General features: G+C 39.5%; 1 long non-coding RNA gene across 2 annotated transcripts in view; it reads right to left on the reverse strand.

The window, feature by feature from the left end:
• Positions 1-27,585, reverse strand: part of LOC130265580 (uncharacterized) — a 29,251-nt gene that overhangs the window by 1,130 nt on the left and 536 nt on the right. Inside the window, exons 2-3 of one of the 2 annotated variants that reach the window (XR_008842630.1) lie at positions 4,960-5,025; positions 340-2,814 (exon numbers count right to left, since the gene is read on the reverse strand). This is a non-coding gene — a long non-coding RNA (uncharacterized LOC130265580). Of the gene's footprint in view, positions 1-116; positions 2,815-4,959; positions 5,026-27,585 lie in introns of those variants that run through there. The other variant, XR_008842629.1, reaches the window with a different exon arrangement.

The following is a 27,585-nucleotide window of genomic DNA, read 5'->3' on the forward strand; positions in this document are numbered from 1 at the left end:
CAGAGCACCTACCAAGCCAAAAAGCCGAGCAGAGCAGCGGGGCAGAGCGAGGGGGGCAGCTTGCCAGCAGGCACAGCAGCAGCCACTCACGCCCAGGGCGGGGGATGCTGCCAGGCATGAGCAACACACACGATTTGGGGATACAGACCACTGAAACCTCACCCCAGGACAACAGGTTTAAGCCTCCCTTCTCCAGGTTCAAAACATATCAAAATACTTACTAGCTAGAAATTTTGCCTGAATGCCAAAAGCAGACAAATCAAGAAATATTAGATATTTTTAAAATAAGATATTTTCAAGTGCAGATTATTTACAAGGTGCCCATGTAAGTATATATACTTTACATGCTTTATAAATTCCTTTTCTTCCTAAATGCTTTTCAATGTTGCCTCTGCAGAGGGTGGAATATTGCAAAATCTGTAAAACAGGAATGCCAGATCCTCAATCATTACCAAAAAGCATGTAGCACTAAGGACATACATATAATTACGTGGCTTAAAACAAAGGCTACAACCAGTACAGAAGTGTTTTGAACAATCATTACCTCTTTAGGGATTTCTTACGGCATGGAATGCTGCTTGATCATCATACACTAACTATATATGTAGCTGGGCTGATTTTTTGGAAACTGTCATTATGTGCAAAAATTTGTATTGAAATTAATGACTTCACAACACAGAATACTAAAGAACCTGGTATTTATGAAGATGTGATTTTGAATTTTTGATACCCAGCTTGAAAAGGATGAATTTTAACACATTATGATGAGAAATATTCAAAGGCCATTTGAAGACATGAAAAATGAGAGCTGGCCCAGGAGTGGGGTGAAACAAACATTCCCTGTTTTATTCATATCACAGACTGAGCATATAAAGGAATTTTCTGTGGTATGGAAACAACTTCAGGGTGCTTTATTGATCACTAAAAAACTCCAACCTATCAAAAAAGCCCAACCTTCACCAAAAAAATCCAGCAGCCCCTGCCTCAAAAAAACTCCCAAACTCCCCGCAAAAAACAACCAGCAAAGCCAACCAAGCTACAAAGCTTTCTTTCACATTTCTTTCTCTGTAATAACTTAGGCATAAGGAAACTGTTAGATTTCCATGTTTCTAATGGTTAATTACATGTCTTGTTAAGGAAATAAGACAGGCCAACAGCACAGTCCTAGGAAATTTGTTTCCCTGGAAAGCATGTCTAAAAACTTAAAAAGTAAGTAAAAGGTGCTTTATAAGGCTAGCTCCTGTATTTGGTACCCTAAGGACCATTTATCACGTCTAATAATGTAGCTTCCATGGTGATGCTAGGTTAGTCCAATGTCTACAATCACAGAAACACAAAATATTTGGAGTCGGAAGGGAGCCACAAGGATCATGTCTGGTTACTTCAGTCTTAAAATTTTCCTAATTTGAATATTCCTTGATGGAATTTATTCTTTCTTTATAATTTTTTATTGGTTTTCTCCATATTTCTTTACAGCTCATTAGAGACATAAGGACATGAAGAATTTCTTCATTTGCTGAAGTCTGTTATACACTTGAAGATTTACATACATTCCTTGTTTCTCTCTCAAACAGACCCTGTTCATTCATTCTTCCCTCTGAATGATTCATCATATATCCAGAAATCACCTCCATCAGATCTCTATGAAGACATTCCTATCTCTTATGTTTTTTTTTTACGTGTGAGCAGAAGTGAAGTGATCTGAACCTCAGAAGTTTCCAGAAGTGAAAATCTAAAGTCTTTGACTTTCCTAAAATATAGAGAATAAATCTTACACATGACATTGAATGTCATGAATGTCAAAGTTCTTCGTTATCTTTTTCTTCTGTTACACTTTATTTAGATAAACGGTATTTGACATAAATTTTATGAAGTCATGACACTGAATTTTGTCAGTGGTGTGTACTTCTTCACATACAACTGCTGAGACAGACAGCAATCAATTACATCCCAACACTAGGAATCTGAAGATGGACTTTCTATATTCCTTGGTGAACTACACTTCAGAGCTTCTGTGTCTAGTAATGTTGTATCTGAAAGAAAAATAAATTTGGCAAATAGGACTTGATGCAATCAGAGTGGAGAGTATGAATTTCAAAGCAGATTGAGAAATGTATGTTTGGAAGGGGGAGAAATATGATTTATCTCATAATTAACAAAGCAACAGCAAACACATCAATCCAACTAAGCTTTACCAATTGTTGCTGGGTGGTTCAAGAGGTTTTTGTAGCAGTCATATGCAAACATTTGCATGTTATTGTTTCTGTGCAATTGAAAAAAGAGATCAAGTGACAATTGTAACACAGGAAGGATGTTCCATGATCCATTTTTATTTATAGTCAGTCAATCAATCAATCAATCAATCAATCAAACAAACAAACAAACAAACAAAAAATAGGTCAGTTCTACCCAAGAGAAAAAACAAGAATAAAGATACTCCACCATACTTAAGGTCAAGCAGCAGTATTTTTCTGCCCCATGCAGGAAATTTTGTTCTTTTCAATTATGTCAGCTGATATGCTAGAATATCCTGCTGGCTCTTCCTACAAAGGTTTTCATAAAAAAGCACTTCACAAAAGCATCACATTGTTACAGATCCATGGAGAATCAAAGGTGTACCCTATGAAGGCAAAGGCTTTTTAAAAAAATCCTGCTTTTTTAAAAAAATAATTTTTTCTCAGTTTTTTTTCTGTCTGATGAAATCTCAATCTTTTCAAGCACAGGCCTGAAACAACCTGTGCGAACAGTGCCTCCAGGTGGCTCTGTGCACAGCTACAGCACTCGGGAGGGGGGGCCCCTCTACGGCTTTCAGATCTGCGTGCAAGGACAGAAACCAGAAGAGCTGTTAATTACGATATAACTTCAGAACAGGCTTAATTACACCTGTATTTGCTACTTAGCAAGGAAGTGTCTCCTTTACAAGAACTGTAAAAGCTAATTAAGTCTCCAGTTGTGCAACATTTTAGTCTTGTTTTACTTCCTTAATAAAAGGACTGACTGGACTAAAGTTTTTCCTTGAAAATGGCCAGGCTGCTCTCATCTTTTAAAAAATCAAACGGCATGCAATGTAGACATTTAAAAAACATTTTAAATGTTTTAAATTACAGAGATCTGGACAAAGAACAGAAATGTTGGAACAGGGACAGGACAGAGGCAAAGAGGCACTCTGAGCAATATTAAATAACATACAGCACTGCATCTACCACGCAACCAGGCAGAATTTAGATATGATAGGCATGAAGAGCTGTGTCCTCTACAGCTGCTGCTTTCTGCAAGGGTAGACCTTGAAAGGTTTCCCTCTGTTATATTGGCAAGACTGGCCCATAACTGAACAGCAAATTGAGGCTCTACTTTTTAAATCCTCTACTGCTTTTCCTAGTACTTCTATTAATATGAGAATTCTTGTCTCAGACAAATCATTGTTATTCCACACCACTCTGATACTGCTACACCTATGTTTAATGTGACAGTTCTGCTGGTTCTTCTAGGCAGACAGGACTCTTACAGATAATTAGTATTTGCACCAATGACCTGAAAGACAATTTGCTGGGGGTGGTTTTTTTTTCAGACCTGAAGCTGTACATTCTCCATTCAGTTCACTGAAGTTCTCAGTGATACTGAGGCACAAAGGTGCACAAACAGGATTAGCTGTTTTGCCTAGGAATGAAGCAATCCTTGTGTATCCTAATGATACACCCGACTCTTACCCATCAGCTTCTTCCTGTATGTGGGAATATAAAACATTGCAATGGTGTGAGAGCATGGCCAGGACAGCCCATACCCCAGCTTTTCTGGCCTTTGGCTAGAAAAATAAAATGGCTTATCAGTTTTGTCATGTTAACTTGGGGAAGAACAGCTCATAGGAGTATGAAAGTAAAGAATTAAATTAAATAATGTATTCATGCTTTACTTTTATGCTTGACAGAATTGTTATAAACTGCCTAAGGTGTAACAGCGTAGCAAATCAGACTTTTGATTTTTATTTGTAATTTTTACCAGAATACTTAGCTCAGAGTACCCTGAGGTATTACTGAAAAGCTGTGTCTGAAAGTTGTCCTCAGCTGGGGACAGAAAGGACATAGGAGTATGTCCAAATAGTAATTGCTAGCATTTTTCAAAGTGCATGCAGGAAATAATTTGGCTGGAAAAGGATTTGGCCCTTGGTTCAAATCTTCATGCAGAAGTCCTCTGCAAACCTGATTAACTATATATGGGAAAAAATTATGGATCTAAATCACTGTTCCCTTGGGTTATTAACAACTGGGCAGATCACACAGTTGAGCATCCAATGCTGACAGACCAAAGTGCTTCACTCTGTGCTCTGTGCTCTGAAGCACACAGTGCTTCACCCTGTGGGCTAGTGTGAGTCCCTGTAGCACATCTGAGTAGCCAGGATCAAAGCCAGCAGACAGTCACATAAGGTAGCTATCTAACGCAGAGGTACTAGAAGTAACAATAAACTGCATTCCCTACTGAGTATGTCTTTACTGTTCATGGCACAAGCTTAATAGTCTGACTAGAATAGGATCTGTTTTATTAGGGTGTCTGGTTAGTTATGTATCTGAAGCATACAGAGATTTCTGAATAACCTAGCCTATTCCATTAGTCAGCTTATTAGTTACAGTATATCTAACTACTAAATCAAAGCTCTTCTCAGTCTTTTGTCCTAATATCCTGGTCTCCTTTCTACAAGTAGTGCCAAAATGTGTGATGTACATGTGACAAACTTATTCATTACTTCAATCTTACAGGCATCCTACCACCATAAATGGGACTTTGCTGACACTCATAGGACATTCTTCAGGCTTTTTCCACTCATGGAGGAAAAAAATACATCAAGATTCCACAAACAAGAAAAAATCACATTCATTTACAGGAGCACACAGTGAAACTTTTGTTATAATCTTCAGTGACCTGATGCATGGAATTTATTAAAATAATCAAATGTATAATACTCACAGCTCCAGATTTCTTTACACATGAAAGTCCATTTCAATGTAAAAACCTGCTGCCCCTCAGCGGTTTCTAAAGGAAACAACAGAACAATGTCATTGACCATGCAGAACAAGGAGAACCTGCTTAGAATCTGCTTCTGCTGGTTGTGAATAAATTAACATGTAATTATTATAGCTTGCAATTTGATTAACACTAAAGAACAATCTGATGCCAAGGAATAGTTTGTAAACAGTGTCTTGATGATAATGCCAATTTGTTCTGCTTACTACCTGAGCTTACAAGTACTTTGTTCCATTCAAAATACATCTGTTGCAATTCTTGTAGGGTGACAAAAAACTTTGAATTAAATGTAAGCTATAGGTCATAGTACATCCTGGAAACTTCAAGAGGAATAGTAGAGAAATTTTGCATTTCAGAAAACTGGCCCTGAAGTTTAGAAGCAACCAGTGTTCGCAACAATGGATTAAATCTATGCGACTGAGCAGTTTGCCTGACTCAAAAAAAATCGTTCATTAAGCAAAGAAAATAAGACTGGGATTCATCATCTGAAATAACACCTAGTCTCTAGAACCACTAATAGTATGAATAAGCAACAAGGATGTAGCAGAAGGCTGTGGTAATGAAAGTGTAATTCATCTGAAGAAGCTTATATAATTAAATTACCTTTATATAACCTCCTTTATTGTAATATCTCAGTGATTAATACTCTTTTAAAGTCTTTCATTTCAAAGGAACCCAGTGAAGTAAAAAAATACTGACCATCTATTGTTCATCTGGGAGGCCAAAGCAAAAGGACGAGCAGGGGCAACATTCAGGCTGGCTCCTGTAAGTTTACTCCACTGTCATAAATACTTTGTCCACTAGTGCCTCTGGATGCTGGATCTTACAGTCCTGTATAAATAGTCTCTGAATTGCTGAGTGATAGACTCATAGGTAGATGCCACAGCAGTTGGAAACTAGAAGTTTGTACTGACAGCAAGAGGTCCGACTATGGCTCTAAAGAGCTTGTCCGTCATCACGCTGAGTTTGAAGCAGAACAGAAAGTTGTCATTGGATGCTTCCCAAGTCCTGCAGGTCAGGCAGGAAAAATCTGGACAAAGTAGGATTTCTGAAAGTAGTCCTTTAATGTAAAGGCTGTTTTGGAAAGTCAGAGGAAAGCACAGTGCCCTTACCTAGCTTTATAATGTTCTGTAGGAGCTTCTGGCAAATATTAATGTTTTCACTTTGCTCTGGGATTCCTTTTTCCCAAGATCCACTTAGCTCCGTCTCTGTGACTTTTTTTTTTTTTTTTTTTTCTTTCCCTATTTGAGAGACCAAGAGCTTCATTTTCAATTCAAGTGAAGATGATTATAATTGATGTGAATTATGCAAAGCTGTTTGTTGCATTTTCCATTCTGGCACATTTAAAGACTTGGATCTGAAACACCACGTCCTTGCTGTTCCAGGTCTCAATCTATAGACCCTTCTAGTTTCAGAAATCTTTGTCTGGTTGATCATATTAATAATTATGATTAATATGAATATAAGTCACTACTTTTAAATTTGGGATTTGGGTCAGTGGATGAATACTATCAGATGAAACTGTCCTTTAATAAGTCCTTTGCAATCCATAAATAACACTGATGAGGGCATAACAAAGGCCCTTTGTGTTATTGCACAGTGGAGCCAAAAATATTCTTGAAGCAAGTTTGTTTTCAATATAATTACATACAGCTCATATATAAAACAGCTTGCTGTGCTGAAGCCAGAAATGTAGTCTTTTAGATGCTACAAACATCCTCATTTATATTAACAATAGAAACAAATGTATGGCAAAATCATTTATGTTTCACAGGTTGTTTTTATTCTGTTTGGTATATTACTTCTTGTCTGAGGACACAATCCTGTAAGAATCTTACTGTTGGCACAAATATCTGCTTGTATAAACAGCCTTGAAGGACTGGGAGCTCAGTAACTGAGTGCAGGGCTGTTTTGCTGTCTTTTGCAGTAGTGCATGTTGCTGATCCTGACTGACGACTTAAAAATCTTCAGAAAATATAGCAAATCTATTTTAAAACAGTGCAAAAAAAGTTGAAAGCAAGTACCTAGGGTTTTCTTTTTTTTATTGTATATCTTATGATTCATTCAAATGTTCCAGTCAAAGTTAGATGGTTCAGATTTTACTCTAGGAAACTGAGTATATTCTAAGCCATCTTTGTCAGTTGAAGCATCCTGTCAGGACGGTCCTTTTTAAGATTCTTCCACAGTTAAATAATCATTCTGGTTGGCATGATGGAAACAATTTTGGATCCCCCAAGTTTGGTGGGAGAACCAGACAATACCCCCTACAAGGAAGTACCATAATTCAGCTAGGAAATTTTGTTCCTTAGTCATTTGTCCTTACATCTCTGCACCCTTCTGTTCCACAGTATAAAGACTACTAGAGCCAATGCCAATAATATCCTAATTCTCCATTGAGTTGACTCATGTATTTCAGCATTTAATCTTCCTTTTTGAGAGCACTAGTGGAAAACAAATTATGATAATCCACAGTGCTGTCTCATTCCTCACTAGCATATATTTCTCTGCCATTGCAACATCTGGGTTTGTACGGTTCTAGGAAGAATCACTTCTTACAGAATAATTGTCCCTGTATATAAATTTGTAGTCAATAAAGGGCTGCTATAGTGACCCATCCCATCTTCATCATTATTCCTGCTGAAAGGACAGAAGAGACGTGATGGCTATCCCATAGTGAGAAGTGGAACAGACCAAAGGGCAAAGGTAGCTGGAGTACTTCAAATAAATGCCATTCTTCTCTTCTGGGGACAGGTCAAAACCCTGCAGGCCTTAGATCAACATAACAAAGATTTGTGCATAGCAGTTTACTTTGCTAGGAAAGCATGAATCAGATGTCAGGGTTGGAAAATTTCTCTTACTGTTAGAAGAAAAATCTCATTCCATCTTGCTTTCTGAGGAATTCTTTTTCAAACAGGCAAAGGACAGTTCTGATCCTGACACAACCTACACATTAGGAGCAATATGTAGCTAATATTTTCACCAAAATAATCACATCATCAGAGGAATAGTACTCTGATTTTTCCCTTTCACTTTCTTTCTCTACTCAGGGAAAGAAAAGTATTCTTACAAGGATGCTATTTTACTGCAACATAACCTGGCACCTCACCAGGGTGGAGCTAATGCTTGAGCAGCACGTCTGTCAGAGCAGAAGGCTGTAATCGAAAGCAGTGATTATACAGGAGGTCTGCAGTACATTGCAGTAGTAGCTTTGCCTCCTCCATGCTTTACTTTCATTTGCTCACACTTCATACTCTACTCACTCTACTGGTAGTAACAACTGGGGGCAACAAAGGCAATCCAAAACCCTTTCATATTTCCTGCACACACAAATAAGTCAGACTAGTCTTGTCCTAAAGATAAAAACAGCCTGGAAAAGACCAGGCTTAAGATCATTGAGTCCAACTGTTAACCCAGCACTGCCAAGCCCGCCATTAAACCATGTCCCGAAGTACCACGTCCCGAAGTACCACATCTACACATCTTTCAAAGACCTCGAGGGGTGGTGACTCAGCCACTCCCCTGGGCAGCCTGGGCAGTTCCAATGCATGACAGCCCTGTCAATGAAGAAACATTTTCTTAAAATCCATATGAACTTCATATCATCATGTTGTCATATCAACAATGACAACACAAAATTGTGACACAGGGCATAAAATAAATCCCTCACTACCTCAGAGGTTTCTGGCTTTGATAAAAGTAAGCAAAGCAAAGCTCTAGAATGCATTTTTTAGCAGAACTCAATGACAGAACCTGGAAAGAAACAAGATAAAAGCATATATATTACCTGGGCATATCTGACCTAAAATTTAAAAACTGTCCCCTCATTACCTTGCAGAAAGCCAAAATGTAAATTCTAAAAAATAAGTTAATAAATACATAAAATATGTCTCTACCCATGATAGATAATATCATTACACGGAAAGTATAACTTTGCCTTTTCCATGGCAAGTAACATCACAAGCGAGCAGATTATTTTACTGGCATGACTTAAATAGAGCTCATCACCAAAAAGAAGACAGGTTTCAATGATTAGTATGCATTTTATATTTACTGCTAAATCTCTGGAAATGAAATAGTTAAATAACTGCTTGTCTAAGCAGTTTCAAGCTATCTTATAACATGCAGTGACAAAAATACTTCTTCAAATGAGAGCCAGAGGAAAACATAAATCCAGCCATAAGGAGTGTTCTGTGCTAAGGAAGGAAACTTTCCTATACACGATTCAAATGTGTGTCATAAATAAAGGCTGGCAGAAAAGAGTTCCAAAAGAGAAGAACTTACAAAGCAGTCTTTTTAAAATTCCAGCAGAAATCAAAACTGAAAAACTAATAGAGTAGATTTTTACTCTCAAAACCTTAAATCATAGGGAGAGTCTACCAAAGCAGAACTGCCTGAAGCAAACTTTAAGGTAATGCTGCACTTAGTCTCAACACACTGTGACCATCTATAAACATCTGCAAACTGGTAGCACACCAGCAGCCCGGGTCCTAAGCCTATCCTTAAGCACTATCTGCCTGTAGTTCAATAAAACTACAGAATTAAGTAATGAAAACAATTACCAAATGCACTAGATGCCTAATGGAAAAAATTCGAAAAGCTGACCTGCAATTTTTACTGTAAGACGTCATTCAAATATGTGTCATTTATTTAGACAATCCAGTGCTCACTGAAGAGCAAACCTGGTAGTAGAACTAAACCCAAGTTTTACTTGATTTCCTAATACAGGAAATATTCTGTATTCTGCCATAAAGAATATTCCATAGTTCTCCATCAGCTAATGAGGCTTTGATCTGTGGGCAATTGCTTTGATGAATTTGCCAGAAAAAAATTATATTGCATCCAGCCTACTTCAGGAAACAATTTGGAGGGACACTGTTGTTCAGCAATGGGTAAAACGGCAGCAAATCTGTCACACAAGGACTATGCCACTGAGGGTGGGGCAACTGCTGAACTGTTAGGGTCCCATGGGATCTCCCCAAGTGTGGGAAATGACTCAGATGTACAGGATTGATTTGAATGTAGAACAATGCATATGAGTGTGTGTAGGCATCCACACACAAGGCAACATGTGTTTTTAACAAACATAGCAATGAAGGGAATCTCTGTAGATGCAGACAAACAAATTGGCAAAAAAAAGCAAGATACAGCCAGCAAAAGAGTGGCAGGAATTGGACTGTAAACAAAATCAAAGCAGCTTTTGGGCTGTCTGTGCCGAAAAAGGCTTGGAACTGAGAAAAGAGAAATTTGCTTTTGTTACTTGAGTTCAAATAGACTCAGAGAAATATATTCAACCTCTCTAAAATCCCTGAATTGCATCATACAATACCTTCCTGCATCTTCATTTTATTCTTTTAGTGGATATAACCTCAAATACTTTCCAAACTGATGAAATATTCATGCTAAAATGATGAAGCAATATTTAGGCAGAAAATTTGGGAAGCTGTACAGGAAGTGGAACTAAAATCAGAAGTTTATCTGGAATAAATCTGCAACTAGTTTAATTTCTGGGGTTTGGGTGTATGTTTTTGAAACTGAAAGAAGGAATGCTTTCAACTACTTGATTTATGAAAATTGTGCAATGCTATGTCTGTACTTTAGGTTTATACAAAACCATTGAATAAAAACTAGGTTGTAATTCAGTTTTGATTTAAACAGATCTTGCTGCCTTCTGTAGCAGCCGAAGTGCTACCTCCAGCATGATGTTTTAGTCTCACCTGCTCTTCCCTCACCTTGCCTACCAGAAAGCAAACTGAATGCATATCCTGACAGCATTAATGAGAACAGTGGAAATTACTATACTAGAAAAGAAACTGTACCACATATATACTACAAATGAATTGCAGAATTTTCTTTATTTCCTTTAAAAGCAAACAAACCAACCAACCAATCTACCAAATCAACCAAAAGTTAAAAAGAAGAAATAAGTGATTTAATGGTTGTATTACACTGTATTTTGGAGTATCTACACTGCTCCAAACATCACTTAGATGAAGCCCAAAGTTATGTACATGCTGAATACTGGAATATACTCAAAATATCTTCCTCTCTGTTGTAATTGCAAGAGCTTACAGAAGATTTAAATGATGCCCCTTTCAGAAAGATGACTCCATATTAGAATCAAAATGTCTCATAGGAACTGGGAATTGCAACTAGATATCAAAAACCTCTGTCATGAGAAGTGTCAGGTACAAAATGGAAGAAAAAGGAAGTAAAAAGCATGCACAAAAGAGCTGATCAAAGATGAAGGCACAGAAACTATTGCTTTGATTTAAATGGTAGTAATTTTTGAAGGAAGAAGATGAAAAAGTAAAAAAACTTCTATGATTTATGTACTCAGAAGCCAGTGGGAAGAAAACTTAAAACTATTACTATATAGGGTCAATATTTCAATTCAATTTTGTCATACATCAAAAACCATTAAGCCAAATTACATGGTTTCAGAAAAAAAAGATGCTTTTTCAATCCAAAAGTGAAGTTAGATTTTAACTGGGGCACTCAAAGGAGGCCAAGTAAAAAAGAATGGAGATAGAGAGCAAAGAAGAAAATAGTAACTAAATTAGGAAGAGAAGAAAATCAGGGAAAGTAGAACAGAAGGAAGGAGCAAAACAAACTACTTACCTCTTGCTGCAGCCCCCAGAAGCTTTTGTGTTCCTCATCTCTTTCACACTTACTGTGACCTCCCCAAGTGTTTCACTACTGTAGAGATCATGAAAACACATTTGCAGCACAGGGTATCCATTTCTCAAACTCCACTTTTCTTAGCTTGCTTCACACCTCCACCATTGACTACAGTCTGCTAAAATTATTTAGAGTGCTTTTCTGAGCCACCAATCTGCCTTCAACAAACCCATCAACACAGTCTCCTGTTCCTCTACAATTCCACCTTCCACTTCCCTCCAGGCTGCAGCTGCTCTTGTTGATAGTGTTCATAAGTGGTAAAATGTATTCAGGTGTCTAAATTGGAGAAACTGCTTCTTTCATGGAAGTAAAAAAACTAATTACAAGCCAGTCCCTAGCCCATAGTTAGGCACCAATTAATTCCTCTTGGGCCCCAAAACCCTTTTGTCTTCTACACTGAAGGCATAAGAGCTCCCATTGCTTCTTTGCACTTTACAAGTCATAGTATTCCAGAAAAATAAGTCTGAAACTGCTCAGTATTTCACAAGAAAAGTTTTATATTATTTAAAAGATTTAAAAACTTTCATTTTTAAAATGCAATAAAAATATTTTCCTCTGACCTCTGAGAAAGAAAAGAAATAAAAACTACAAAACATATTTTCATAGCATTTCTATGTAATGTCATTGAAATATCTTCTATTTCCAGCTGAAAGACAACATGTTTAACAAAATTTTAAAACGTCATTGGCGGTTTTTAAGAAATATTTTTGCATAAAATCATCTGGCTTTTCCTACAAACCCAACAGAGTGAAGAGGCTGTGCCTCCCACCCAGACCCTGGCCTGAGGAGCTGAAACATTTCTCAAGTTGTTCAAAGTACAAAAAACCAGCTCAGTTGGTATGATAAAGATATGTAATCAATCTGATGGGAGCTGCTTAGTAGGCTGCAGGATGGGAAATTAAATATATTACATGTATGTGAAGAGCATATGTTACTGGCTTAAGAGAAACTCATGGATTGCCATTCTTTGTGGAAAATCAGCCAGAGCAACAGTTTTGAATACCAGAGAAAAAAAGGAACGTAGAGACATCATTTGGTCCTAAAAGAGATACAACAAAGGAAACTAAATAAACTTGCACGGTGGTTTTTTTGTCTGTCTGTGTGTGGGTTTGGTTTTTGTTTTTTTTTTTTGGCCTGTTTTGTTTTGTTTTGCTTTGTTCTGTTTTGTTTTTGCGGCCAGTATAGTGAGGCACTGGAACAGGTTTCCCAGAGAAGCTGTAGATTCCCCACACCTTAAAATGTTTAAGCCAAGGCTGAACAGAACTTCAGGAAGCAACCTGGTCTAGAGGAAGGTGTCTGTGTCCACAGCAGAGGGAGGTTTGAACGAGATGGTCTTGAAGGTCCTTTCCAACTGGAACCATTCTACAGTTGTATTATAATAAATATAATGTAAAATAATTTTATATAATAAAATTAATGCTTCCTCCCAAGGTATGGAAGACAGTGGTCAATAAGGGCCAGTGGATGTTTACCCTGCACCCACTCCAGCTCAAATAAAAGTGTAACAGTTCTTTAAAGTTAAAACAGTCAGTGGCACAGCAAATCATGGTATTCAAATGGTTATGAGTGGCTCACAAATTGTAATAGGAGTGGCAGCTGAGATTATCTGTTTATATGATATCCAAAGGCATTTACTCTTAGAAAAGCTCAAATAGGGAAATAATAGTCAGGAAACATCAGTGTTCAGCCAACTGTCAGTGTTATCTACACAAGTCAGAGAAGATTAAAGCTAGAAAGTCTCCAGGTAGCTGTTCAAGTGCCATGAAAAGACTTCGTGGCAAACAACTACACCCACTGTGACCCCTCTGGTTCTTCGTAACTCAGTTCTAAGAAACACCCTGACTAGAGCAGTGCCTGCTGTGTGCATGATACTGACTCTTTCTCCAGCTTCAGCAAATGCAGCCTCTGGAAGACATCTTGCATTCCTGCCATCACATCTTTTTACCAGTGCCTCTTTTATTCCCCAGCATCTTCTTCATTCTGGTCTTCTCACTATGCCTTCAGCTTATGTCTTAGTTGGCTAGATATTTTTGGCAGCACTGATGCAAGTCTAAAACAGGCAGAGTAACACAATGCTTTTGAACAGCTCAATGCTCATAAAAGCCAAATCCTGAAGTCACTGCGTCTGTTCTAACAACAATGCCGTAAATGAAAGTCAAAGCAAAAACAGAAGATACATTTTCTAACTTGGCTTTTTTCCTCTCTTTTCCTCTTTGTGTGTCCATCTCCTAATTCATCATTGAGGAGGCAGATTCAGGCTTTTACCACAAAAGTAATAACATCAACTCCAGCTATTTCTTCATCCAAAAAGAACAGTTACTATCATTTTTAATACCACCTAAAAGACTGCCAAATACAACAGTTTCCATTATGATAAAAGACAAAACAAAATTAGCAGAGACTACTGCAGCTATTGAGAATTTAGAAATGTGGTTAAAATCTCCCTCAACTGCTTTCCTGGCCTTTTTTTTTGGTCTTCTTTGTGGCTAATAAAGGTTTAAACTTCTGGGGTTCAGCTGGTTTTTTGTGTGTGTGGTTTTTTTGTTTCTTTTAATATGTGGGTGCTTGTTGACAGATGTTTGAGTGTCTCTGAATGCCCAGACTTTAATTACTTAGTATGTGCAGTGGGTCATATAAATAAATACCTTTGACCTCCTGACTCATTTGTTCCCGTAAAACAGGCTTAAAGTTTGTAATTAATACAGGATGCCACTATCATGTCTCCATCCCTCAGAGAGGACTCTATAAAGACTGTGCCATTGCTTCTGCATTATTTCCTTTATCCTAGTGGTCTTCCTCTCACAACTTAGCTGCCAATCCCTGGGTTACCTCCCTGTTATTACTATCTTGGGAGCCTGAACCATGTCTGCTCTCCCTAGGCAAGAAGCTCCAATCCTGGTATTCGTATAAAGGCAGTCCTTTATGCTAAAACTCAGTCTTCATTTTTGATTATATAAATCTGAGACTACACAAAAGGAGGTCTGAGGGCCTTTTATAGCTCAGGTTGCTCACATTCTTGCCTTCAAGAGTCTGGTTTACATCTATGGTATAATTATTACAGTGCAGCTCTACCCCTCCCTTTTGGCCTCAGCAGTCACTGCAGCATTTCCAATCCCTTTCACACCACCCCTCTAGGTTGTCTTTTATATAGACACTTGCCTTGGAAAGACTCTCTATACATATACTCTCTCTACCTGATTTGTCAAGACTCTTCCAAACATAGTTCCCAATTTTGCAATAAAACTATCAGAATCTGAGTTCTGTTCAAAAAGCCGCGTAAAAGCTGTGGTCAAATTGCACTAGAGCTATTGTGCTTGGTAGATGTTTAACAAAACAAGTATGTTGCCACTACCTATGGCCCAGTTGGAGGTTGCCTTTTCAACACCAGCCTTTTCCCAGATCCTATCCTCTGCTTTTCAGTACCCGCTATGACTGCAAACATGACAGGACAAATAGCAGGAATATCTGCCATACCATTTGAAATGGATGATATTCCCTTCAAGCCAGTGAGACAATTCAGAGTAGTGAAGGTAAGCACATAATTTCTGTAAAATATTAGATGAAGATTTGAGGGATTGTGCAGACTTACACTTAAATAGATGTAATAAGGAACTACAAATCAACTACATTGAAGGTAAACTTTCAATGAGGGAAATAACATTAAATATTCTGAAGTTGCACAACTTAAAAATAATGCCTTTCAGTAAAAAATCATTCTCATTGTTGTATAAAATAGATTTGGTAGCATTCAGATTACTCAGGAAAATTCCAAATGCAACCTGTGAAATTTAAAAAAGGGTGCTAAACAAAAGCACCAAATGGGGAGTCTCCTGAGATCACTAGGGAAACATTTGTTCCCAGAAAGAAATGATCAGTATCTCACTGGAACAAAGGTAAACAAAAGATGAGGGGGTAGAAATTCTTGATTTAAGATGTTTAAACTCCCCTAACATATCCAATAAAATAAGAATCCAATGCAGGTGACTTGAATTAGTTGCAACTGGTGAAGTTCTTCATTTGATCCATTTCTGCTAGCAGATGGATTCAAAACTTTGAAAACTATCAAAATACAGAACAGGTTGAAGTCCATCAAGTCTTACAGAAAACAGGAAGTCACTACAAAAATGCAGTTGTTAATGACAGAGGAACCAGTGATATTTTAAATATGAAGAAACAGTGATTAATGCCATGCATAAATGAGTTTTCTGTGTTGGTAAACAAACAAGGAATTACCAAGCAAAAAATCAGGGCCATCTTTCAGTATTCAACAAATAGAAAATTACATAATCAGAAAAAATCAAAGTCTGCACTACTCCTGTACACAGTGTAAAGGGAAAGTAATGGAATTTAACAGCTACTGAAAGTATCAATTAACAATATTTTTAAAAACCATATTTTTCTTCAACACTATTTGTCTAATAAAAGGCATCTCTCACTAATTTTTAACCATTGTTAGTCTCATTTTTTACAGTTATGGTAATAACAGTCTGAATATCTCCAAAAGGAATAAGCATACCAAATAGAGATTTGATACAATTAAACATAAAAGGTTTGCCATGGCATAATGACAAGAAATTACCAACAGGAACTTTAATAACAACTTTGAATTCTTTAGATCTTGCATCAACGGCAAAGGATGTTGAGATGTGTTTGTCATATGATGTAATTCTAGGAATAAAGACTGGCTGGAAATGGTGTCAGCTGGTAATTAATGACAAGCATATGACGAATCTTTAATAAAAACTGTTCCTATGGATGACCAGTTTCCGTGCAAAATGAAACAAGATCACAGTCATAAAGCAAATATACAATACCATAATAAAAATTGTTTTTTATGTAATTATTTTACATATCATGTTAAAATATGTATGCTATATTATGCTAAAAGCAAACTGGTGACTGCTAGCACGTGTAATAACTTATAGAGTCATTAGGTTTCATTTCAGTAATGTCAGGTATGAAGCAAATTTACTAAACAGATGCTGAAAGTAAGCCTTGGTAATATGAGATGCAGAGTTTGAAATGAGAGTCTTGCACACCACCACTGTGTATCTACGAAAACAAGACTTACACAATCACCAGCCATTACTCTGTGTCCCTGCCACTCCACACCTAGTAATACTTGAATGGGCTGACCAATTCTTTCACTTGAATTGCAAAATAATGCATATTGGATGAGTCTAACTGCTGAAGAATCCAAACATAAATGAATTTTAACAATTTGAGTCACAAAATTATTTGGATTGGATTAGAGGTCATCTGGTTCCACTGATGAAGTGTCAATGGGTAAATGCATTTTTCCTAAGTTTCAAGAAAAAAAAATCCATTAACATACATAAGAATAAGCAGAGCTTACGTGTTCTATCAGCTGACTGACCAACTAAGACGCATGTACCTGTATTAACATAGCTCTAAGTGAGTCATAGCACATACCTATGCTTACCCTGGGGAGTGCTGGGTGAGTTAAAGCATTGAATTGAGGATGCAGAACATAAATCTGAAAGACAATAGCTTTGAACATTCTATTGCTCATAGAACTTAACTGTTTGCCTGAGGCATAAATATAAGAACTGAAAATAGTAAGACTTACTAAATGGGCTACAGAACGGTAGCGTGACATCTGATACGGGTAACCTTCTAATTTCAGTATAAAAGGCCATGTTTCACTTACTTTATAAAGTAATGATATCAACATTGCTTCTATTTTGAAGGGCCCACAATCAGAAGTTGAATTTTGGTGCAGAGTTTGAGATATTGCTTGAGGGGAAAAATACTTATTTCTAAAAATGAAAGCTTCTTATTATTTGCAAGGTTGATTTTCTTTCTGAACATGTATTTACCAGCAGTTACATGAAAGTAATAAAGACTCAAAGAAACAACCATCCTCTACAAAAGCTGAACATTATTCAAACTTCTGATCAAGACTCCTCTTTCTCCTTCACCACTTGCATTTCAATCACAAATTATAGCTCTGTATGATCTCTCTCAGACTTTATTACTCTTCAAAATGTGATCATCTGAATTTGAGGAGGGATTTTATCCATCTGTTGGGAAGAATGGAGGATCCTCAGCAGAAGATCTGTACTTGTTTTTAGCAGGACTGTTCTGCTTTCCTCAGTGCAGGCAGTGGGATCACATGGCAATTTATCTGAAGATGGAACCAGATGAAGATACCATCTGTTTCTTCTGTACTGTGTAACTGGATCAGACTCAAGTATGTAGCAGCTGTGGGTGTAGCTCTCTCTATAGAGAGCAGCTGATGCTATCCAATACTTCTTCAGAAAAGTTTAATCAGGATGAGAACTTCTTTGGTAAGTCAAGTTAAATGTCAGGCCTTCTACTGCTGCACAGAGGAGAACACCTTAGATGTCCTAGATGTAGGTGTCTCATCTTTGATATGAACACTCGGGAGGAAGCCTTGACTGCAACATCAGCAGAATTACTGTGACCTTTCCCTCCATAATATGAGTTTTGCTGTTGTAAGGAGTGTTCTCCAGTGATCTGGAGAATGATGTTGTCAGAGTTCCTTACTCATGTGTACCTCTTTGCCCAGCAGGTTGTCCTCTGTCTTGAACTGTCTCTAATCTCATTGGATCCCAAAATGCTGGAACACATATCTGCCAAACTACTACTGCTACCAGTAGCTATTTCTGCCGAAAGCTGGTGAAGTTTAAACTTAACCCTAACCTGCTGACTTGTGTTTTACAAGAAAAGAAAATTTCCAAATGCCTAGGAAAATAGCTGTGTTTAGTAAGTACCATAGAAGTCTGGTATTTTTTTTAAATGTTCTAAAGTCTTTCAATACTGGTGTTTACTTCCTATTTTAGCTTGTGTCCCAACTCATCCAGAGTTTTAGCATACTCTGTTGCTCTTGTGGTAACCAAACCCAAATTTTCTAAGCTGTTCCTCCTCAAAGGCTTTAAGTATGTCTACACTGCAGTCAGAGCTGTGACTGACCCCTGCACAGACTTATCAAGGCAGCTTTAACAGAAGCATGTTGGATATTTAGAAGAGTAAAGTTGAAATATGAGGGACTTTTATGTACAGGCTGAAGATACTCTAGTTTCTGTGGTGAGGCTAGCAAGTGACTTACAAGGTGCTGGACATCCCTGGGAGGGTAAACAAATTAAAAAGATCACTAATGATTCATGGTCCTCCCTGCCCAGTATGAAAGCTGGGCAGAATGATACACATCATAATATCTTGGGGGGAAAAAAATACAGTGTTCTTATAAATCACAATTTATAATTGATACTTCTTAGAATTGTAAACAAAATAAAGAAAGCAATAAAGATTAATGGAATGGGGAAAGACAGATTCCATGTCATTTCCAGAAGGTATTGCCTTGATTGATATCAAATTCCTTGCCTGGTAAGACAGTACAAACATTGCAAACAAATCCTGATGCTTTCTTGGATCAGTGCAGATTTTTTCATGTTAATACATTACATTTACCAGGTTTGAGCAAAGGCCTCATGAGTATTTGCTAGAAATGTAACACTTATCCCATAATCATGTAATTGAGCCAATTAAGTCCATTACTCAATATATTCTTGGCCCTTTTGAAAAAAGTATTTAGAAATTTTACAATCCAAACAATGACCCAAGGACAGCATTGGCTGTGCTTACAATAGTCTGTTAGGCTCATCTCAGCCAACATACATGCAATGACATAAACCCTGCAGAATCTTGCATAGGTCAGATTGCCTGGAAATGTACTGGAAATACAAGTGACTCATCAATGCTCAATTTTCCTCCCACATACCAAAGAAAAAACAGCTTAAACATTTATGGGATATGCCACGGTTTACACATGAGAAAGATAAGAGGTTGCAGTGGGCTGATCTGAGCTGCCAGGTGGCCATCACAGCTTCTCTATCACTGTCTCTCCTCACCTTGATGGAGGGGAGGAAAATATGATGAAAGACTTGTGGGTCAAGGCATAGACAGGGAAAGAGCACTCACCCATTACCACCATGGATAAAACAGACTCATCTCAGGGAGATTATTTACTGCCAATCAGACAATAGCAGGAAATAAAAAGTAAGAACAAAACTAAAGACACCTTCCCCTCTCCCTAATTATTGGGTTCAACTTCACTCTGATTTTTTCTACTTCTTTCCCTTCAGCAGCACAGGGGACAGGGAATGGGTCTGCAGTCAGTTCAACACATATTGCTTTGCCACTTCTCCTCACACTCTTCTCCTACTCCACTGTGGGGGTCCCTCCCATGGGAGACAGTCCTTCATTAACTTCTCTAACATTAATCATTCCCACAGGCTGCAGGTCTTGAACTGCCCTAGAGTAGTTCCTTCCCGTTGGGTGCAGTACTTCAGGAATCACTGGGTTCTCCATGGCTCCAGCCTGGGCTCTCCACGGGGACACAGGTCCTGCCAGCCAACCTGGGCTCCTCTGTCCATGGGTCCATAGGTTCAGCCAGAACCTGCTCCACTGTGGGCTTCCCATGGGGGTTACAGCCTCTTTTGGGCATCCACATGCCCCAATGTGTGGGACCCTCCATAGGAGGCAGGTGAATCTCCATGGGATATAGGGGCACAACTGTCTCGCCATGGTCTTCACCACACACTGCAGGGGAATCTCTTCTCCAATACCTGGAGCACCTCCCGCCCCTTCTTCTTCTGGCCTTCATGCCTGCAGAGCTTTCTCTCTCTTCTGTCTTCTCTCTTCTGTCTTCTGTCTTCTGTCTTCTCTCCTCTCTTCTCTCTTCTCTCTTCTCTCTTCTCTCTTCTCTCTCTCTTCTCTCTTCTCTCTTCTCTCTTCTCTCTTGGGCTGCTGTTGCTATTGCATGGTTTTATCCCCCTTCTTGAATACATTATCCCAGAGGTGCTGCCACTGTCTCTGATGGGCTTAGCCTTGGCCTAAGTCTGTCTCAGAGCCACCTGGCACTTGCTCCATCAGACACAGGGGAAACGTCTCACTTAAGGCCAACCCCTGCAACGCTCCCACTACCAAACCCCATATAAACCCAGTTACAGAGGCCAAAAGCTATGTGGTCTTGAACGCATTCTTTTAATCCAAAAGACAATGCAGAATTTTTCAGATAAATCTTTTTCCATACATTCAAATAATTTTAGCACAGGCCTGGTATGATCTTACAGACCAGAGAGATTGATCTCTCTATCAGGGATAGAGATGACACTTTCAAAACATCTGAACTGTTCTCTTATCATACATTCCACTTATTACCAGAAGGCAGTCTGTATTAACTGCCACAGGAGCTATAATTTCCATTTTCAAGATTTATGTAGGCATTTTATCTGTTGTAACTTGATGGCTGTTCTGTGGCTTGTGGCTACCCTTCCTAGTTCTAAATGTTCTTGATTGAGTTGAATTGTAGATGTGGCTAAACATATTGCTTCCTCTTTTCTTGAGCAATCTCTTTCAACACTCCGCTACAGTCTTGATATTGCTGCAGAGATCAATGCACTGTATTCACAGGCAAGCAGGCATCTTCTTTCTAGAGAAATATTTTGATATTCCTCAGGTATTACCTATGACTGCAGTTTTTCACTCTTGTCCTCGAAGAATAAAAGACTTTTGGAAAGTGTTTTGATAAAAGGATCTTTTTTTAATAATGAGATATTTAGCATGACAAAAAGTATTATTTTTAATGCTAGAAATATTTCTTGCATTTTTACACCTAAGACAAAAGAAAATCTTTCTAAGAAAATTTTGTATTTATCAAAGTTTCTAATTGCTCTTTCTGTCATCAGGATAATTTTCCGTGTCCATATATTTGCAAAGACCATGTAAGAATAATGTTTCTATCACACAAACAAGTTGACAAATTGTTTTGTAAACCATTAAAAGAGCTGCAAGAACCACCACTCCGAAATAATTCAGCTTCCAAGAAAGGAGTGTTCCAATTTTCTCTCTTGCTGAAAAACGTTTTCTATCTACCACAAAGACTACTGATATCTTTAATGCAATTTAGTAAAATTATTATTACTTAAGAGTAAAAACTAGTTAAATGGCAGGTTTAAGTTGGTAACTTTGGGTTTTGCATCATGTGATCTTACAAAGAGGGATTCTTGAGTGTTATCAACGTTATATTAATTCTGCCCTTTATTTGAACAGACAATCTGACCTTGTCAATGTATTTATTTGACTAGAAGGGACTTTCATGAAGCATTCTTTTAAAGGAAAGGAATTGATATATACTTAGACTACTGTACCCTCTCAGCAGTAAGCAAGAGATTCCATTAAGAATTCAGTTCATCACACATTTGTGAAGCTTACCATACAGTAACAACTCTGCACGTTCTACAACAGCAATAATATTTGGCTACAGAAAGCCTTCAGTTTAGAGCCAGCATAAATACTCAAAGTATACAGTTGTCCTTCATAAAATTGATGGGCTCTCATATGCACTGTAGCTATACTGGTTCTGCTGAACAATCCAATTCCCTGTCCTCGGAAACTACCTGAAATGTTTTCTATCAAAGCTGCTAGGAATGGGCACTTCCAGAATCTCAAGTGCAGATACAACTATTACTACAAAGTATGCTTCGGGGGGGTGTTTCATTGCTACCAAGACATCATAAAGCCAACAGTGCTTGTATGCAGCCAGTTTCTTGTCTTACTTCACACAAACAGAATCACAGAAACACTATTAAAACTTTTGCCAGAATAAAAAAAAAGACGCCAAATGACAACAACAAATAGATGTTGCTATTTGGCTTACCCACACTAGAATTTGAATCATACTATCAATAGAAAGCTACTAAAGTGCTTGTCCAACATTCTATGTAAACATAATACTTAATACCAATTTCAGGACACCTAAACACAGTCCTCATGCTACAGTTCTTTGAAGCACACAATTGAATTACCTCCCCCTTTCATCTCAATTGCTAAAAGAAATTGCATTAACTGAGTTAACTGGTTAACTGAGACTCTATAGTCTTGTATTCCAGCAGAAATCACTTTTCCACAGCAGGTGTTTGAAATTGGTTAAACCTTAAACCAGGCTTTCCAGATGAGGCCTGGCTTCTCACGAACATTTTGTACTAAAGCTACTTTATTCAAGGAGTTCAAGGATTCAGATCCAGATTGGTATAATTTCAGCTCAGCCTGCAGCATGCTGCAGGATTCACAGACTAGGTGCTGGAACGCTTGTATAAGCACTTAGAGGAATATTTCTATTCCTGTTCATAACATCAGCATGCAAAAGATAAATTAGGCAGCATCAAGTGAGATCACTTTGCAAGGGTTCAGGTTATTCAAACCTTTTACACCCAGGAATTACTAGTCTACATCACATATGTGCCAGTAAATGTATATATGCAGTTCCATAGGATTCTATCCCATTGCCAGCTCAGTTCTGCACTTATTATGTATGGATCAGCCTAAGCAAGTCACCATTTCTGCCAGATTTGGATTCCATAGTTTCCCTGTTCTCCCAACACCAGCCTGAACTGAGATCACACTGATAGAACCAGCAAATAGGGGCTCAGGGAAATTATACTGCTGGGCAGAAAAAGCAGAAAACTCCTGGAAATTTGCTAACCTACTCTTTGCTGGATTACTCGTTCAAGATTTTATTAAATATCACTGCTTGGAGACTGCCCAGGGACAGCAATGACTTAAAGTACTCCCTGCCTTAAAAGTTCTGGCACTTGACCCACTTCTTACAAAGAAATAGGACATCAATTGAATTTCTAACTTTGCATTTCAGCTCACTAGTGACAGGACTCTTGTGGCCCTCTGTCATGGTTTGACACTGGCCAAACGCCAGGCACCCATGAGACCTGCTTGCTCACCCTTTCCTGCCACAGCTGAGCAGAGAAGAATTTAATGAAGGTTCATGAGTAGAGACAAGAACCAGGAGAAAGCACTCCAAAGGCAAAACAGGCTCAGCTTAGAGGTACAAAGTGAGTTTATCGCTAACAAAAACAGAGGAGGATAATGAGAAGTAAAAATAAGCCCTTAAAGAACACCTTTTCCCCCCAACCTCTCCCTTCTTCCAACCAACAGCACAGGGAGACAGGGCATGGGGATTTTGGTCAATTCCCTGCCCAAAGTTTTCTCTTGCTGCTCAGGGAGAGGAGTCCTCCCCTGTAAGACCATGGGGTCCCTCCCAGGGACATGGATCTCCATGCACTTCCCAGCATGGTTCCAATCTCGTGAGCAGCACTCCTCCCAAAACTGCTGTGGCATGGGTCACTCTTCCACAGGGTGCAGTTCTCCAAGGACAGGCTGCTCCAACCTGGAAGCAGGGGCACCCTCCCTCCCCTGGGTCTCCCACAGGATCACAGCCTCCTCCAGGAATCCACCTTCTCCAGCATGGGCACCTCCCACACGGGCTGTGGGTGGATCTCTGCATTCCCCATGGATCCCCATGGGCTGTGGGTGGATCTCTGCATTGCCCAGGGATCGCCATGGGCTGTGGATGGATCTCTGCATTCCCCATGGATCCCCATGGGCTATGGGTGGATCTCTGCATTCCCCATGGATCCCCATGGGCTGTGGGTGGATCTCTGCATTGCCCATGGATCCCCACATCCTGTGGGTGGATCTCTGCATTCCCCATGGATCCCCAGGGGCTGTGGATAGATCTCTGCATTCCCCATGGATCCCCATGGGCTGTGGGTGGATCTCTCATTCCCCATGGATCCCCATGGCTGTGGGTGGATCTCTCATTCCCCATGGATCCCCATGGGCTGTGGGTGGATCTCTGCATCCCCCATAGATCCCCACAGGCTGTGGGTGGATCTCTGCATTGCCCATGGATCCCCAGGGGCTGTGGGTGGATCTCTGCATCCCCCATGGATCCCCATGGGCTATGGGTGGATCTCTGCATTCCCCATGGATCCCCATGGCTGTGGGTGGATCTCTGCATTCCCCATGGATCCCCATGGGCTGTGGGTGGATCTCTGCATTCCCCATGGATCCCCATGGGCTGTGGGTGGATCTCTGCATTCCCCATGGATCCCCATGGCTGTGGGTGGATCTCTGCATTGCCCATGGATCCCCACATCCTGTGGGTGGATCTCTGCATTCCCCATGGATCCCCATGGGCTGTGGGTGGATCTCTGCATTCCCCATGGATCCCCAGGGGCTGTGGGTGGATCTCTGCATTCCCCATGGATCCCCATGGCTGTGGGTGGATCTCTGCATTGCCCATGGATCCCCATGGGCTGTGGGTGGATCTCTGCATTCCCCATGGATCCCCATGGCTGTGGGTTGATCTCTGCATTCCCCATGGATCCCCATGGCTGTGGGTGGATCTCTACATTCCCCATGGATCCCCATGGCTGTGGGTGGATCTCTGCATTCCCCATGGATCTCCTTGGCTGCAGGGCACAGCTGCTTCACCATGGTCTCACCATGGCCTGCAGAGGAATCTCAGCTCCAGTGCCTGGAGCAGCTCCTCCCCTCCTCCTGCACTGACCTTGGTGTCCCCACCTTGTTTCCCTCATACGCTCTCACTTCCTCCTCTTCTCTGGGTAGGAAAAACTGTGCCTACTTTGTTTTGATTTTCTTCTTAAATATGTTATCACAGAGACGTTACTGACATCTCTAATTGGCCCAGGCTTGGCCAGCAGTGTGTCCATCCCCGGAGCCATCAGGAATTGGCTCTGCCAGACATGGTGGAAGCTTCCAGCAGCTTCTCACAGAAGCCACCTCTGTGGCTCCCTGCTCCAAAACCCAAGCTGTGCCAAACCAACACACCCTCAAAAGGCTTTGGCACTATAAACATAATAAGCCACCTTGTTGCTACTTTCAACAGCCCTCTTAGTAAGGTAACCAGGCCTCTCAGGTGTGCAGTTTCCATGACAGTGGCAGGATCCCCATGTCCTGAAGTGTCATGCCCTCAGCATCAGCAAGGCAGCAGTTCCCTTCTCTCCAGAAAGCTTTGGGTTCTTTCAGAGACACTTGCCAGTAGTTCTTTCAGTTGCTGCAAACTTACCATTTTTTTAAGGCATGTGAATCATTAACTCAGGTGGATTGAGTGCTACCAAACCCACTACTTTTTAGTGATAAACAGTCCAGTACACCCCACTGCAAACAGAAGGCAATCTAGGTCTTTTAAAATGCAATTTTAATTTTTTGCTGGTTTATTCAGGAACAATCAGTGACATATTTCCTTTTACCACTCTTAAAAACAATTACCTAACATCTGAAAAGACTGTATTTTTATGAATTAAGAGTTGTGGATGTCCTCCAATACAGAAGCTACTATGAAGGCTACATAATGCTTACTATAATGTAATTTTAAAAAGTTGTTACCTTCTTGCAAATCTCTTTCTGTAGGGGTATAATTTTAGTAAAGTGTGACAGCTATTGAGAGTAATAGTATGGTTTTTCTGTGCCTGAAAAGAGGCCTATCAGAAACTTGATTGTAGCCAAGTGATTTCAGACTAGTTTTCAGCCAGCTCCTAAATGTCACATTTACCTACTTCTTGCTTTAAATCATACCAGTTTGCCCCTCTGCAGTCTGAGAACAGCCAGAAGACCTCAGCCTCTACACTAGTATACTTGAAATACCACGTCTCTCATCCTCTGTCTGATGAAAAATGTTTGATCTGTGTTAAATTTTCTTAAGCCTGGAGATGAAGGGAGAAATATACATTGCTGCATCTTCACTGTTTTTTCTTTCACATATTAAAAAGACAAAACAGGCCCGCTGATTACATTCCTCTCCAAAAATTTTATTTAGCAGAATAACAAAATCACAGAATAGCCAGGGTTGGAAGAGACTTCTTGGAGGTCATCTCGGCCAACGCCCCTGCCAAGGCAGGGTCACCTACAGCAGGTGACAACCAGCACATCCAGGTGAGTTTTGAATGTCTCCACAGTGGGAGATTCCACCACCACACTGAATACTACAGAAAGACACTGTATTTTCTTCACCAATGTATTCTTTGCTTGCTTGCTTGACCACTTCTGGATGGGGTATAATCAAATCTTTTTCACATTATTTCACAGGTGCTTTCATCTGATGCCTACATTTACAGTAATAGGAAAGAATACTACAGTCCAAGATATACAGATTATGCCGCCCTTAACCTTAAGAACAGAGATATGGTATATCTTGAGGATGCTGAGCCATAATTTCCTCCTTTTTTCTAACAGCTAGGACTTTCAGATGTAACCTCCATTCTGCACACATGAGGTGGCTTGGTTAATGTCCAGAGAATATTTGGACTGCCAGAGGCCCTTCTGAAATACTTCAGCCTCCAAGGACAGGATGCTAGTTAATACAGTAACTTTAGAAAAAGGTTATGACTCACTCTGGTTTTCCTGCCATATTCTAATGAAAATTTTTTATTTCCTTGGTGCTTCCTCTAATTTGAACCAGGACAACAGTATTACCAATGGGCTGTATTTGGTCCAACTGAGATGAAGTTAATTTTCCTTACAGCAGCCCTCACAGTGCTGTGCTTTGCACTGGTAGCTAGAGGTGTTGATAACACACTAGTATTTGGCTTCTGCTGTACAGCACTGCACAGCACCAGCGCTGTCTTCCCAACACTCTGCCCCCCATCAATAGTCTGGGGGTGAGCAGATCTTGGATAGAGACACAAACAGACCAAAGGGGTATTTCATACCATATGATATATAAATATCATAAAACATAAAAGAAGTAAAAGCTAGCAAAAGGAGGAAGAAGGAAGAGGCATCTCTGGTTTATGTTTGCCTTACTCCTGCTGAAGCCCTGCTTCCCAGGAAATGGCCAGCCATCACTTGCTGCTGGTAAGTAGAGAATAAAATCTCTCTTTTTCCTTAGCTTGTATGCAACCTTTTGCTTTTGCTTCAGTAAAATACCTTATCTCAACCTACTGGTTGATTCTCATTTTACTTTTTCTCCTTTTTTCAGGGGAGAGAAAAGCTGAAAAGGGGGACTGATAAAGTGGCATCTGGCCA

The sequence above is a fragment of the Oenanthe melanoleuca genome, chromosome Z, assembly GCF_029582105.1.
Source record: "Oenanthe melanoleuca isolate GR-GAL-2019-014 chromosome Z, OMel1.0, whole genome shotgun sequence".
Lineage (NCBI taxonomy): Eukaryota > Metazoa > Chordata > Aves > Passeriformes > Muscicapidae > Oenanthe > Oenanthe melanoleuca.